This window comes from Capsicum annuum, chromosome 8 (assembly GCF_002878395.1).
Source record: "Capsicum annuum cultivar UCD-10X-F1 chromosome 8, UCD10Xv1.1, whole genome shotgun sequence".
Lineage (NCBI taxonomy): Eukaryota > Viridiplantae > Streptophyta > Magnoliopsida > Solanales > Solanaceae > Capsicum > Capsicum annuum.
This window is the reverse complement of record NC_061118.1, coordinates 39,189,637-39,205,862: the sequence shown is the minus strand read 5'-3', so window position 1 is coordinate 39,205,862 and position 16,226 is coordinate 39,189,637. Positions and strand designations below refer to the sequence as shown.

Below are 16,226 nucleotides of genomic sequence, written 5' to 3'. Positions count from 1 at the left end.
CATTTTCACGTAGTGGGGGTCTGGAAGGATAATGTGTACGCAGTCTAGATCACTACATTGGATGAAGTAGAGCGGGCTGTTTTTGATAGACCCCCGACACAAGACAGATAACAGTATAATAACACATAAAAAATATAAAAGCACACAACAAAATGAGAGGAAAACAAGACAACCACAAGAGACTACTATAGAACTATCTATTCGAAATCATAGCCATCACCAAAAACAACACGAACAAGAAACTCCAGATGCAGACAAAGCGCTCATCTCTATTGTTACGTACGAACTCCTACCCAGTAACCCTCTACCCTAATCCTCATCCTCCACGCCTTCCTATCAAGGGTCATGTCCTCCGTAAGTTGTAACTGCTCCATATCATTCTTAATCACTTTCCTTCAATATTTCTTCGGCCTACCTCTACTCGTCCGAAAATCATCCATAATCAACCTCTCACACCTTTGAACCGGAGCATTTGAGTACCTCCTCATCACATGCCCGAACCAACGTAACCTCACTTCCCGCATCTTGTCCTCCACTGAAGCCACTCTCACCCTCTCTTGAGTAGTCTCATTTCTAACTCTATCTTTCCTGGTAAGGCCACACATCCCTCGTAACATTTTCATCTCCGCCACCTTCAAATTTTGGATGTGGGAGTTCTAAACTGGTCAACACTCCACTCCATAGAACAAAGGACAACCCGGTGCACTAAAACTCTCACTATGAATATCCGGTGAAGGGCCCCACCACAAGGGTGTACCTTACGCAGCTTTACCTTGCATTTCTGCCAGAGGCTGTTTTCAAGACTAGAACTCGTGACCTCCCGATCACATGACAACAACTTTACCAGTTATCCCTGCCTTTTAAATAGAAATTTAAAAAAATAAGAGAAATTTTGATACCTATTTTCTTACAGACCAACAATAATCTCCTTTTATTTGACTTTCTATGACAAATAATTTTTAAATTTCTAAAGTTATTTGATGAATTTTTATTCAACTTTACTTCTAAAGTTGTTATTTGATTTCTCTATCAATTTGTTGTTTGACTATCAATTGCGTAAGCTTTAACATTACTTGTATACATTTCCAATAGAGATGTTAATTGCACTATTTAGCTCCCAACTCCCACTAGCTTTTAATACAACTTGTATATATTCTCCTATATATTTATTGATAAAAATCCATAAGTTGTGAAGACATACATGAGTTGAGTAATTAGAAATTAGAAAATGGATAAAAAAAAAAAACAATTTGATGATATACAATAACAATAAATTTGGTGTAATTTTATTGATAGAGTCTGGAGAAGGTAGAACACATGTAGTTGAAAATATAAAGAGTTTTTTTTTCTGACATAGACTCTAGAGTAAACGAACAACCAAGAAAGTAGTTCCCGCGAAGCTTTCACGAATAAGAGGGGGGAGTCAGATGTCTAGTGAACACATTTGTAATGAGTATGGGTCTAGTAGGTGTACTAGTAAGGAAGGAACTTATGACCTTGCAGATGGAGACGGATTCGAATCCCTGATATTTTGAAAAGTACTTCGGTTTCTATTCATTTGTGGGTTTGGACCCAATTTTTTTTTTCAATTTCGAGAATCATGTGTTGGCTATTTTTTATCTTACTTTTTTTTTTATTACTAAAGGTAAAAGACACAGATAGCTTGGCCACCTTATCCCTCATTAAAATACAAGCTGACGGGCGATCGATGGAAGACATCTCTGATCCACCGACTTGGGTTTGGGGGGGGGGGGGGTTGGAGTAGTAAAATCAACTAGAAACAACAACAAGATAACAAGATACTGAAGTTATAGGTAATCATAGAAATCTGAAAATAAAGAAAATCATCATAAGAATAATATTAGTACTCTGGAAAACGGAATGAAATACGTCCGACTACCTATTACCTACTAACTAATTTTCCACCCTAATTCTCGATCCTCTACGCCCTCTTATCGAAGGTTGTATTTTCAGTGAGCTAAAATTGCATCAAATTCTACCTAATCACCTCACCTCAATAATTCTTACGTAAAATATCATCACTTGAATTTCTAGATGATTTTAACATAAGGTGATAAAGTTCTTACGTAAAATATCATCACTTAAATTTCTAGATGATTTTAACATAAGGTGATAAAATTCTTACGTAAAATATCATCACTTAAATTTCTAGATGATTTTAACATAAGGTGATAAATTAAAATTTTAGGTGGGGAAAAACTTAATGCTTTTGTCATGACAATTAATTTCATTTAGAATCTTGAGCTTCTGAAAATTTAGTCATACTTGACTATGTGCATAAATGACATAATTAATATATACAATTATAACTACAACACACACACTCCCCCCCCCCTGCCCCCCCGCCGGAAAAAAAAATCATAAGGTTTAATTTTGATTATTTTTATTTAACCATTTTCAATTTATGTTATTCAGAGTTAAAAACAAGTTAATTCAATTATTCATATTTTGAATAAGCAAATTGAATTCGAGTTAAAAACAAGTTAATTCAATTATTCATATTTTGAATAAGCAAATTGAATTCGAGTTAATAACGGATAAGTCAAATAAGTGTTAATGAGATTTGTCATAATTTGGTCAAATAAAAATAAATAATTTTTAATTTATTTTATTATGAGGTAAAAAAAAGTTAATTCATTTATCCATAATCTAAATAGGCAAGTTGAATACGAGTTAATAATGGACAAGTTAAATAAGTATTGACAAAATTTGTCACTCGATGAAACAAAAGTAAATTATTTTTAATCTATTTAATTATATTAGTTAAAAATGAGTTATTCAATTATCCATATTCTATATAGGTAAATTGAATTCGAGTTAATAACGGATAAGTCAAATAAGTGTCAGTGAGATTTGTCATCACTTGGTCAAATAAAAGTAAATAATTTTCAATCTATTTTATTATGAGGTAAAAACAAGTTAATTCAATTATTCATATTCTAAATAGGCAAGTTGAATCCGAGTTAATAACGAACAACAAGTCAAACAACTATTAGTGAGATTTGTTACCCAAATAAAAGTAAATTATTTTCAATCTATTTTATTATGAGTTAAAAGGAAGTTAACTCATTTATCCATATTCTTACTAGGCAAGTTGAATACGAGTTAATAACAGACAAGTCGAACAAGAAATAATGGTGACCACTCGATGAAACAAAAGTAAATCATTTTCAATCTATTTTGTTATGAGTTAAAAAAGAGTTAATTCATTTATCCATATTTTTACGAGGCAAGTTGAATACAAGTTAATATCAAACAAGTAAAACAAGTATCAGTACTGAAACTTGTTACCATTCGTTGAAAAATGTATTTTTAAATCTGTTTTATTATGAGTTAATTCATTTATTCATATTATTCTAAATAAGCAAGTTGAATATGAGTTAATAACAAACAAGTCAAATAAGTATCGATGAGAAACAGAAGTAAATCATTTTCAATCTATTTTGTTATGAGTTAAAAAAGAGTTAATTCATTTATCCATATTTTTATGAGGCAAGTTGAATACGAGTTAATATCTAACAAGTCAAACAAGTATCAGTACTGAAACTTGTTACCACTCGTTGAAAAAAGTATTTTTCAATCTGTTTTATTATGAGTTAAAAATGAGTTAATTCATTTATTCATATTATTCTAAATAAGCAAGTTGACTATGAGTTAATAACAGACAAGTCAAATAAGTATTGATGAGAAACAGAAGTAAACTATTTTCAATCTATTTTATTATGAGTTAAAAATGAGTTAAAAATGAGTTAATTCACTTATCCATATTTTAAATAGACAAGTTGAATATGAGTTAATACTAAACAGGTCAAACAAGTATCGATGAAATTTATCACCACTCGATAAAATAAAAATACAAATCCGCACCTAATATTTGCATCACAATCAAACTATTATTTCATTTTAATAATTAAAAAATCAAGTGGCATGCAATTACTTAGCCATGATATCCTAATAAAAATCTATTTATTTAACACATATCTTACATTAATGGATTTGCTATAAGTCAATTGATTTTCATTAAAATTGACAGCTAATTTGTATTAATTCATAATCAAATTATGTAAACACAAATATTATAAGTTCAACAAATATATTAAGCTGCAATAAATAGAATTCAATACTTAACTTGAAAATTAAGTTGGACCGATATATTTATGTTTAATAATGCTAGTAATAAGTAGGTGACATAAAAATTATTTTCATAAATTTAAAACTGTTATTATTGAAAGTCCATTTTTTTTTAAAAAAAATCTATCTTTTTATTTTTCTTCTTTTTATAACAAAGTAATTATTAATCTGTGTATATTTTTTAGTAAATTTTATACAATTGATGTTAACTAAATATCCAGATATTATGATTTACACAAATGGCCCATTTTAGACCATAATTTACATTTTGTTAATATTTCTAAAAGTTGTGCAAATATAGCCCTTTCAGAATTACTTTTTCGAATAATGTTAAACTCAAATCTAAATATATGTTCATATATTGTTAAATTTTACAAATAAATTATTAATTTTTTATCAAATGTCTATAATATTTAAAAATTACACGTTTTTTTTTTAAATGAGCTGATCTTTAATTTTACCCTCTAGCGGTCGAATTTACGTCAAGTAAATCATAGATTCTTTACAAAATAAAGTCACGTAGTGATACAACTTATGAAATATTATAATGTGAAAATATAAATTTATACACTGCAAAAATAAATAAAAATTACATTCATCATGAGGGACATAAATGAAAAACCATCACAAAATTTGGTCAAAAGTGCAAATAACTCATTCATTTCCTTAACTATATATACAAAAGCCCATCATAAATAACTCATGAATTTATTATAGATAGCTATTGAAATTAATATGGATGTAGTTGGATTTGTTAGAAAATTAAGTTTTGAGCTTTAAAGGCTACAATGGTTTTTTCTTAAATGTTTATACATGTGTAATTAAATATTATATACATATTATAGATGTATAATATATAAGTAACTTGACCTGAGCCGACGTCTATGTCCTCCAACTTTGAGTACGTTTAAGCAGACAGTTAAACTTGTATAAAGTTGAATAGGTGAAATCACGAGTCCGGGGCATCTACATGGCAATAAATTGGCATGTAAGACGTGTAGGGTTGGAGCTACCCTTGAAATTCGATGGAAAATTATATTATATATATATATATATATAGTAGATATTGAATCCCCTTCGATTAGTTCGTATGTTTATTTATAAATCCCCTTAGTGAAAGTTCTGGCTCCACCACTCAGGACGTATGTGTCTACTTGTTCAACTTTATATAAGATAATAAATGTCGACTTGTACTCACTGAAAATTGGCGGACAAAAATGTCAGATGAGGTCAAGTTAAAGTGCACGTTATGTGAGTGTGTGTGTGTGTCTATATATATATATATAACCTCTTCGGTTAGTTCGTATGTTCACTTATGAACCCTCTTAGTGAAAATTCTGGCTCCGCCACTGAGGACGTGTGTGTCTACTTGTACAACTTTATACAAGAGTATAAATGTCGACTTGTACACACCCAAAATTGACGGACGAAAATGTCAGATGAGGTCAAGTTAAAGTGCACGTGATGTATATATGCGTGTTGTATGTATAGGTTTTACACACACAAACACACAGTAGTAAAGGCTATATACACCTTTCACACACCGACTCCCTTAAGCAATGAATTAAAAACCTCTAACCCCCACCCCCTACCCCCAACCAGTGGCGGAGCCACCTTTGATCCAGGTAATTTATCCGAATCTCGTTCAACAAAAAATTATTTTATTTTTACATCGTTAAAAATATTGTTTATGCATATATAGTAGATTTGAATCCCTTCGGCTCGTTGGTATATTTACTTCTGGACCCCCTCAATAAAAATTCTGGCTCCGCTACTGACCCCAACCACCCCCACCCCCACCAGCCACCTTTGGTTCGATAAAAAATTATACTATTTTTATACTATTTTTACATGGTTTAAAATATTTTTTATGCATATATAGTAGATATTGAACCTCCTTCGGCTCGTTGGTATATTTACGTCTGACCCCCTCAATAAAAATTCTGACTCCGCTTCTGCCCCCAACCAACCCCCACCCCCACCACCCCCAACCCCCACCCCACCCTTTACACTGCATGCACTAATTAGTTTTAATTGCAATATTTACTTCAATTTTCCTTTTACTGCAAATTTTCTTGGGATTTTTCCAACAATTAATACATTTTCTGCCCCTCTATTTACAACTATCTATTGTACTGTTCCTTCTTTAATTCAATTAAATTCCAATTTAAGACTCTTCTATCTTTTTTCTCTTACACCCCCACCCCCCCCCCCCACCACCCCACCCCACCCCACGACCCTGTAATTTAATTAACTTTTAAATGCAATACCATTTCTACCCTCTAAACTTCCCCCTATATATAATGGCTTTTACAAGTCCAAATTCATAATCATCATCAACAAATTCTTCAAATTTTCATTTTCCATTGTGGAGCTATTGTTGTTGGTTCACAAGAAACTCTTTAAAGGTAAAGTACTACTAACAAATCTTGTCAAATATTATCATACAGAGGAACATCGGCGAAGTCAGGATTTTCGCTGAGAATGTTCAAAATTATATATACATAGAGTAATCGGCGAAAAAGTGTGTTCAACTGATATCACCCTCTGCTAAATCATGTGTTTTATTTGTCATCTACATGAGAAAGGGGCGTAGAAAAATCCTTTTTTCTTTTTCTTGTGTTGAAACAAAAGAGTAATGATTCTTGATTAGTGGCAGAGCCAATTATGCCAAGGGGTGTCAATTAGCACCCCTTAGTCGAAAATTACATTGTTTAGCTAGGTGAAGATTTTAGTTTTATGTGTAAATACTATATGTTAACTCCCTTTTATCTTTTACACGTGTTATAGACTTTCTTATATTTTGACACAACTTATAAGTAAAATTTCCTGGCTGTGCCACTGTTCTTGATATGTATATAGTACTTTCCTATTTTGACATAACTTACTAAAATGCCTGGCTGCGCCACTTTTCTTGATCTTGTTTGTTAAAAAATTTCTTATGTTTCTTTTTTGTGTCATTTGATTTCAGGATCAATCAAATTACAAAACATGAGTAGGAGGAATGGAAGTGGTCCAAAACTTGATTTGAGGTTGAATTTATCACCACCTAGGGTTACGAACCATCACAACCATCACCATCAGCACCAGCACCACATTGATCAATCACCAAACAGGTCATTGACATCATCACCAACAAGCTCATGTGTTTCGTCAGAAGATTCCCCATCACGTCAGCAGCGCCACCATGCAAACACCCCAGAAGTACCACCTATGGTACTTGTGGGGTGTCCTAGGTGCTTGATGTATGTCATGTTAGCTGAGGGTGATTCAAGTTGCCCTAAATGCAAAAGCACTTGTTTGCTTGATGTTATTCATGAATCCAACAATAGGAGGAGGTTCACTTAGGTTCATGAAAAAAAAAATCAAGAAAGTTACTATAAAATAGTACTACTTGAGCTCCATTTTTTTGGATACATGATGAAAATTAGAAAAATGGGAAATTTGGAGCTTAAATAGTACTATTTTTCTTTGTTAAATTTTAATAATATTTTTATTTTTTTAATTTATGTTTTTGTTGGTCCCTTTTGTAGGAAAAAGTAGTAGTAGTAGTAAAGGTGTGGGGTTTAGTGAGTTTTAAGGAATGTTACATCTTATGCAGAAGAAACTATGTAAATGGGCCAACTAGAAGTGCCCACATTTTCTTATGAAAAGAAAAAAAAAAAAAATATTATATTAGGTAAATTTATCCATTTATTTGAAATGACTTTTTGTGTTCTTGTCCAATCAGAGCATGACACGTTGGCATTGTCAGTTGATCTTGATTAGTCAATTTTAAATAAAAATGTCAGTTTAAACCTATTTTTCTCTATTTAGCATAGAAGACAATATATAGGTTTTGCTACTCTCTTTGGTGAAACAAAGTAGATACCAACTATGCAAAAGGACATTACGATGGTTGCGCTCGTGTCAGATCCTCGGAAATAAATCGCATCAAGAATTGACTGAACAGATAAACCACTTAGGCGTGTTCGCGCAGAGTTCCTTGTGTATCTCATTTCGTTATAGACAAATAGACCTAAATAGATTGCATGGCACCCTAGACTCGGGGACCAACCCTAATTTTGTCGAAGAATGTTTCAGTATAAATATGAAAAAGACAATACACGATGAAGTCCAAGGTTCAAATTTCAACCGCAAACAACGATTCGAGTAAGATGAATTATGTATACCACCAAAAGTTAGGGTGGGATGGTACCTTAATCGAAAGTTTAGGGTTCAAACTCCAAAAATGAAAAAATTAGTTAAAGCAAGCGCTTTTTCCTATTATTCTTACGCAAAGGTCAGATCCCAAAACGAATATCAGATAACTTAATGGTAATCTAGAAAGTAGTTCAACGTCAATATTGTTATAAATCCAAATAATCAATGTGATGATACAATACGATGTGTATGCATGTGATGTTTTAATTAATTAGGTCAAAGATGTTTGTTGCTCTCCTCGTCTCAAAATATTTATCGAGATTTTTTATCGATACATCCTTTAAAAAAATAAATCAAAGAGAAATATTTGACTATTATATCTTTTTTTACCCTAAGATATAATTTTTTTTTCATTGAATATTACTTTATGTATGTTTCATGTTTTTAGAGTTTTCAAGAACAATTATTATTAAAAGTAAAATAAGAAGAAATAAATTAATTTTGTCTTGTATTTTTTAAAACATAACTAGTATTTTGAGAAAAATATGTTTAATAAGGTAACAAGTATTTTGAGACGGAGAATATGATTCATCATCAAAAAGGGTAAACGGGCAGCTCTGTGCACTAAAGTTTGCGATATGCGTGGGGTTCAGGGAATGGTTGAACCACAAAGGTATTTTTACACAATCTGACCCTATATTTTTGTAAGAGATTATTTTCACGCAGCTTGAATCCGTGATCTTCTGGTCACATGACAATAACTTTACTCGAAAAAAAGGGTAATTTTGGTAAATTAAAATGGATTGAGGTTGGGTAGTTAGAGCATTGAAAAATAAGAGGGTAGCAATTATATTTCATATAATATATATTTGATTGAGAGAACAATTAATAAAATCAAATAAATGCAAATAGTAATTGAGACAGTTGAGAATAATGAGTCCATTACGTCATATGATAAATACAAATTAAATGTTTGTGTTCATCTTCTATTTACCACATTCAATTAAACCTTCCTTTATATTTTATTGGAAAATATATTATAATATATAATTTTTGTTTTTAGGAAATAATATTTTTTGGTCCTTCATTTAATGGTAAGTTTTTATTTTGATCCATGTGGTACGTGATTCATTATATTTAACCTTCAATTAGTTAAAATGCGTAATTTTTGTCCCTCCATAATATAGAAATATGTTTATAGAGTCATATTATCGTCAAATATAAAGTAGTATCACAACATAACATAACATAACATAACATAACACAACATAACATAACATAGCACAACATGTAGGTAATAAAGTGATGAAACAATTAATAATCGTAATAAATTTGTGAATATTAGACTGTAGTTTTTAAAAAAAAAAATAAAAAATGATACATCTCTATATTTGATAATAATTTAATTTTAAAACATCTATTTTATACTCTTGATGAGATGATTTGTAGATGCCCAAATTTGACATATTTAAAATCAGAAGTTTCAACTTCTTATTCTTTTTAAACTTTGTGTAAAATCAAATTAAATATCATCACATAAACTAGAACAGAGAGAGTATCAGAAGATCACATAGTGATATTAACCATTTCATTTATTTTATTTTTGTACGACTAAGCTCGTAGTTTTTTATCCTTCGATTTCTGCTACTATATATTACTTTGTGTAGTTCATGTATAGTATTTCTTTATTGTAATACTGTTCTGCTGCTATTGTCTGCTGTTTTGGTTACTATCTAGTGTCTCTTGTACTTCCATTACATCTTTTTACAAATTGTTTCTGTCGTGAATCGAGGGTCTGTCGAAAATAGTCTCTCTATCTTACCTCTGAGGTAAATATAAGTCTGCGTATATTCTATCATTTTTCGTACACCACTTTGTGGAGCTATACCGAGTCTGTTATTGTTGTTTATTCCATTTATTTTTTTGGGAGTAAAGCATTTAGTACCCTCCCCCCTTCCCCCCCTCGAACTATGACCAAATTTGCTACGACACACTCTAACTTCACGGGGGTCCTATTACCCCCTGAACTAAATTTCAACATATTTTTGTCGGCCTTTTTAGCTGACGTGACACCTTTGACGTGAACCCCATTTTTTTTGTAATAAAGATGTCACGTCGACACAAAAGGGTGAGAAAAATACGCTGAAATTGAGTTCAGGAGCGTAATAGGACTACCGTAAAGTTGGAGTTTGTCGTAGCAACTTTGTTCATAATTCGGAAATACTGAATGCTTTTTTTTTTTTTGGTAGTTTCCTTTTTGGTCTATTTTGAACAATTTTTGTACTAAGTGACCTATTTTATTGCCTTTCCCAAATTAGGCATATCCTCCTCCTTCCATGTTCCCTTATTCAATTCTTGAATTTAACTCTCTTCACCTTTTTCACACCCCTTATTTAACTCATACACATGCAAAGCCCCATTTATTTCACCTTCCCTAAAATTGCAATTTTGTAATCTTAATTGCAATGGTTACTATCGATCGAGCGGTGTCAAATGAGCAGGATGAATTAAATAAAAAAAATACAGCATTTCCATCCTAAACTATACACGGAATTGTTGAGACACATTCGAACTTTAGGAGGGTCCTATTACCCTCCTGGACTAATTAAAACTGTATTTTTGGCAACCTTAGTGCCTACGTGGACCTTCAGTGTGTCGATTCACTGATGTGCCACGTAGGCACTAAAGTTGCCAAAAAATAGGTTTTAATTAGCCCAAGGGGGTAATAGGATCCTCCTTAAGTTCGGGCGTGTCTCAACAATTTCGTTTATAGTTCAGGATGGAAACAGTGCATTTTACTCAATTAAATTTAAAGAGATAAGCATTCAGTACCCTCTCGAACTATAGTCAAAGTTGCTACGACACACTCCAACTTCACATGGGTCTTATTACCTCCTGAACTCAATTTTAGCGTACTTTTGTTACCCTTTTGTGCTGACATGACACTTTTATTACATAAAAATGGGGCCCACATCAAAGGTGGTCACGTCAGCTAAAAATGGTGGCAAAAATACGCTAAAATTGAGTTCAGGGGTAATGGACCCTTGTAAAATTGGAGTGTGTCGTAGCAAATTTGTTCATAATTCAGGAAGGTGCTAGATGCTTTACTCAAATTTAAACGAGTCAAAATGAATTGTTTTAATACATGAATGAAACGTGTAACGCTAAGATTGGGTGATAAATGAGTCATAATCTAATTCGCTCAATTCTTATTAAGTTTTAATAATTTATTTAAATAGTTTATAAAAGATTTTTTTTTTTATTATGGCTATATGCCATATTAAATAAAAAAAAAATCAAGTACCTAGAAAAAATTAAGATGTATACAAGTTGGTCCGATCACTATCATCATAAAAAAGAAAATATATATCGAAAGAGAAAGATAAGCAAGAGTTATTCGATACGTATGTCAGTATAAAAGATAGGTAATTAGTCAAAAATTCAATGCTTGCGAAAGAAACACCTTGTAATTCAGTGGCGGAATCAAGATTTTTATTAAGGAGGTTCAAAAGTGCATACACGAACTACCCGAAGAGAGTTCAACATCTACTATATATGCATAAAATAATTTTAATCAAGTATAAATAGTATTATTTTTCGTTGAAGTGGGGTTCAACGCTTTTAATAGGGAGCGTTTTAATCCAAAAGTGAGACTTCTCGACATAAATATGTGCATATGTTTGTAGACAACTGATTATGGCAGAGTGGTAAGTACTCCTCCGTTCGTAATTAGAAATTTTTGAGTTCCAGCCCAAGCATAAAATCACCTTTGATAAGGAGCGTTTTAGTCCAATATAATATATGTGCATATGTTCGTAAACAATTGATTGTAGCAGAACGGTAAGTATTCCTTAATTCCTAATTAGAGATATGCATGCTCGCCTCAATTATAAAATTGACTTCGATCGGGAGCACCTTTAGCCTCAAAATGTCATTTTTCGGCATAAATTCAGATTAATCGAACCCTAAAATAGATACCGAACATCGAATTGAAAATCAAATTGATTACAACAAAATCAAGAGAGACAAATACATACGTAAATAATTTAAGGTTAGGGAAGTCTTAAGACAGATGAAAAAGACAAATCATCAATCTTAAGTCATTTTCTTTAACTAAAAATCACTAACAGTTAGTGACGCATGGTTCGAAATTCGATAAATAGTAGGTTTACCTCTTTATCGTTAACTTAAATAACAATTTTTTTTATTTACGACAAAGCTCAAATTCGTAATAGTACACTTAACTTACACATCACGCGTGTTGCTTTCTTATCACGGTAAATCGTCTTCAAGATATTTGAAAAAATAACATAAATACACACCTTAACTTAATCATATTTACACAAATTCTCATCCTTAAAAAGTAATTACAAAAATCTCAACTAATTATGTATCTTTGTTGAATGTATCGGGGAGCTAATTATGTATCTTGACGATTCAAAATCGAAAAAAATGTAGCTGAAGCTAATTATGTATCTTTACAAAGGAAAAACGTATCTTCGTTGGATGTATCAGGAGCTAATTACATATCTTGACAGACCCAAAATTTTTTTTTTTTATTAATTATGTAAGATATCGAATTTTCTGTAATTAAATTCCAAACTATCGAACTTTTATGTTATTTGCCTTTTTTTTATCTTGCCAAATAAATGTGATGTATTATGTTGCTTAAAAATTATAATTTACTCCAAGGTGGACATCAACATTTTCAACTAGTCAAATCTCATAATCATTTAAAAAAGATAGCATGTTGTTAATGGTCACTAAAGTGAGTCGAAAATTATGAGGTCTTAGGTTCGAATTTCAGTACGTGGACAAAAATATTAAGTAATTTCTTCTTATTTGTTTCAGCCTCAGCTGATTGAATTTAGTGGCGGACCCAGGATTTAGGGATCGTGAGTGTTTGAAATGTTTGAACACATATATTGCCGCTCAAAGTTTTAAGGTTCCGCATCTGCCTGCAAATTAAAGCACTCAGCTATGTTCTTAATTCACTTGGTGCTTTTCTGAACCGTACACCAAATTTTATATATTTTTTATATAATTATGCCTAATCTGCGTCGAATTTAACAGGTGCCGGAGCACCAAAAGATTGGTTATAGGTCCGCCCCTGATTGAGTTACCCATTGGATGTGTGATGGGAGATAGTAGGTACCTCATGAAATTAGTTGATACGTGCACAAATTGATCCAAGTACCTCGGTTATCAAAAAAAAAAAAAGCGAAATTAGTCAACGTACTCACAAGGTCCAAATACCATTAAAAAAAAAAATATAGATGTACTTAGTTTTTTTTTATAACTGTGGTGTCCAATTCAGCTTGCGCTCACCTTGACTAATTCCACATATGGAATACCTGCCACCCTCACCAGCAATAGATATAGGCTAGATAGAATTAAAACCCTCACCTCGACTAATTCCAAGTATTGGATATCTGTCATCTCCCATCGGCAACAGATATAAAAGCTAGATAGAATTAATTCAAACGCTCACCTCGACTAATTTCACGTATTGAATACCTATCATCTCCCACTAAGAACATATATAAGCTAGATAGAATTAATTCAAACCCTCACATCGACTCATTTCACGTATTGGATACTTGTCATCTCCCATCAGCAATAGATATAAGCTAGATAGAATTAATCCAAACGCTCACCTCGACTAATTCCACGTATTGGATACCTATCACTTCCCACCGGCAACAGATATAAAAGCTAGATAGAATTAATTCAGACGCTCACCTCGACTAATTCCACGTATTGGATACCTGTCACCTCCCACCGACAACAGATATAAAATCTAGATAGAATTAATTCAAACATAAAAATATAGCCAAAACTACAAACCACTCCATCCTCTCACCATACTCATAGACACTTTTAATTGCACAAAAAAAAGAAAAAAAAAAGTTGGTTGCACCATCAATAATATGACGCACAGCATTTAGTTAGTCAATAAGAAAACAAAACCTACACATAATTTTTTACAAAGGCACATCATTAATGCAGGCAACTATCACGACGCAAGCATCAGTGACTAATTCCACGGCTCGAACCCCTGACGTATAGGTCACACGCAAACAACTTTTGTGTTGCACCAAGACTCCCCGGCTCGAAATCTTGGCCTATAGGTCACGTGGAGACAACTTTTGTGTTGCTCCAAGACTCCCCGGCTCGAACTCCTGGCCTATAGGTCACGTGGAGACAACTTTTGTGTTGCTCCAAGACTCCCCGGCTCAAACTCCTGGCCTATAGGTCACATGGAGACAACTTTGGTGTTGCACCAAGACTAAGATAAGTAGAGAAAACAAAAGTTGCAAAGTTGCAGCTAGTTTACTTGTTCGCGCATAAGCAAACTGCTTATCGCGAGCTGGTAGTAGCGAACAACAACAAGCAACATAAGCAAACTGCTTATCGCGACAACAAGAAGCAACTGTATGTATACGTGCAATAGAAAACTAAACATAAATTGAACTCATCGCTGTTTGCCAACTTCCCAACAAGCTGCTTATCGCGAGCTGGGAGTAGCGAACAACAAGAAGCACATAAGCAAACCGCTTATCGCGAGCTGGTAGTAGTGAACAACAACAACAAGCAACTGTATGTATACGTAAATCAATATAAGCAATAGAAATCTAAATGTAAATTGAACTCATCGGTGTTGGTCAACTTCCCACCAAGCTGCTTATTGCGAGCTGGTTTTACTGAACAACATACAACGACCAACTGTATGCATATGCAGATCAATTAAGTAACAGAAAACTAAATGTAAATTGAACTCATCGGTGTTGACCAACTTCCCACCAAGCTGCTTATCGCGAGCTGGAATTAGTGAACAGCATACAACAACCAACTGTATGCACAAGCAAATCAATTAAGCAATAGAAAACTAAACGTAAATTGAATTCATCCGTGTTGGCCAACTTCCCACCAAGCTGCTTATCGCGAGCTGGTATTAGTGAACAGCATACAACAACCAACGTATGCAAAAGCAAATCAATTAAGCAATAGAAAACTAAATGTATATTGGACTCATCGGTGTGTTGTCCAACTTCCCACCAAGCTGCTTATCGCGAGCTGGTATCAATGAATAACATACAACAACCAACTGCATGCATATGCAAACCAATTAAGTAATAGAAAACTAAACGTACATTGAACTCATCGGTGTTGGCCAACTTCCCATATCAAGCTGCTTTTCGCGTGCTGTTATTAGTGAACCACATTCTGACATACACCAAGTAGCTGTATGCATATGCAAATCAACTAAGCAATAGAAAACTAAACGTTAATTGAACTCATCGGTGCTGGCCAACTTCCCACCAAGCTGCTTATCACGAGCTGGTATCAGTGAACAGCATACAACAACCAACAGTATGCATATGCAAATCAACTAAGCAATAGAAAACTAAACGTCAATTGAACTCAACGGTGTGTTGGCACATAAACACACTCTTATCCCAAAGGTTAAAAACATTATACGCTTGTATCTTTGCCAACGCGGCGTGGAGCTTAGCGAATATATTGTTACTTATTTTGACTCAAAAAACAGCCTCAGACATTCAAACATACAGGCATCATTCTAACATATAGCATGCATACTTTTGGATGTATACAATGTATATATGATTTCGATAAGACTGACGTATAGCTACTGCAGAACAAGTGAAAAACTAGTACATTTCTTTTATGAAATCGGTGTTCCTACTCGCGCGCACCTCAACCAACTCACTAGGTACTTGCTACCTCCTACCAACGCAAATCAACTAGCATTTATATCACCGTCAAGAGTCTTACATTTCGAAACTCTTGCTACTCTTAATGATCTCAGACGCGGTTAATAACAAGTGTAGATCCAGATCCACATTATGGTAATTTAGCATTTTGGGACATTTACGGCCATCACAAACCGTGGAAACAGCCTCTTGCAG

General features: G+C 33.1%; 1 long non-coding RNA gene across 1 annotated transcript; it reads left to right on the top strand.

The window, feature by feature from the left end:
* Window positions 1-6,401: 6,401 nt before the first annotated feature.
* Window positions 6,402-7,836, top strand: LOC107846598. The gene is made up of 2 exons (XR_001667187.2): window positions 6,402-6,560; window positions 7,124-7,836. It is a non-coding gene; the product is annotated as an uncharacterized LOC107846598 (long non-coding RNA).
* Window positions 7,837-16,226: the final 8,390 nt, after the last annotated feature.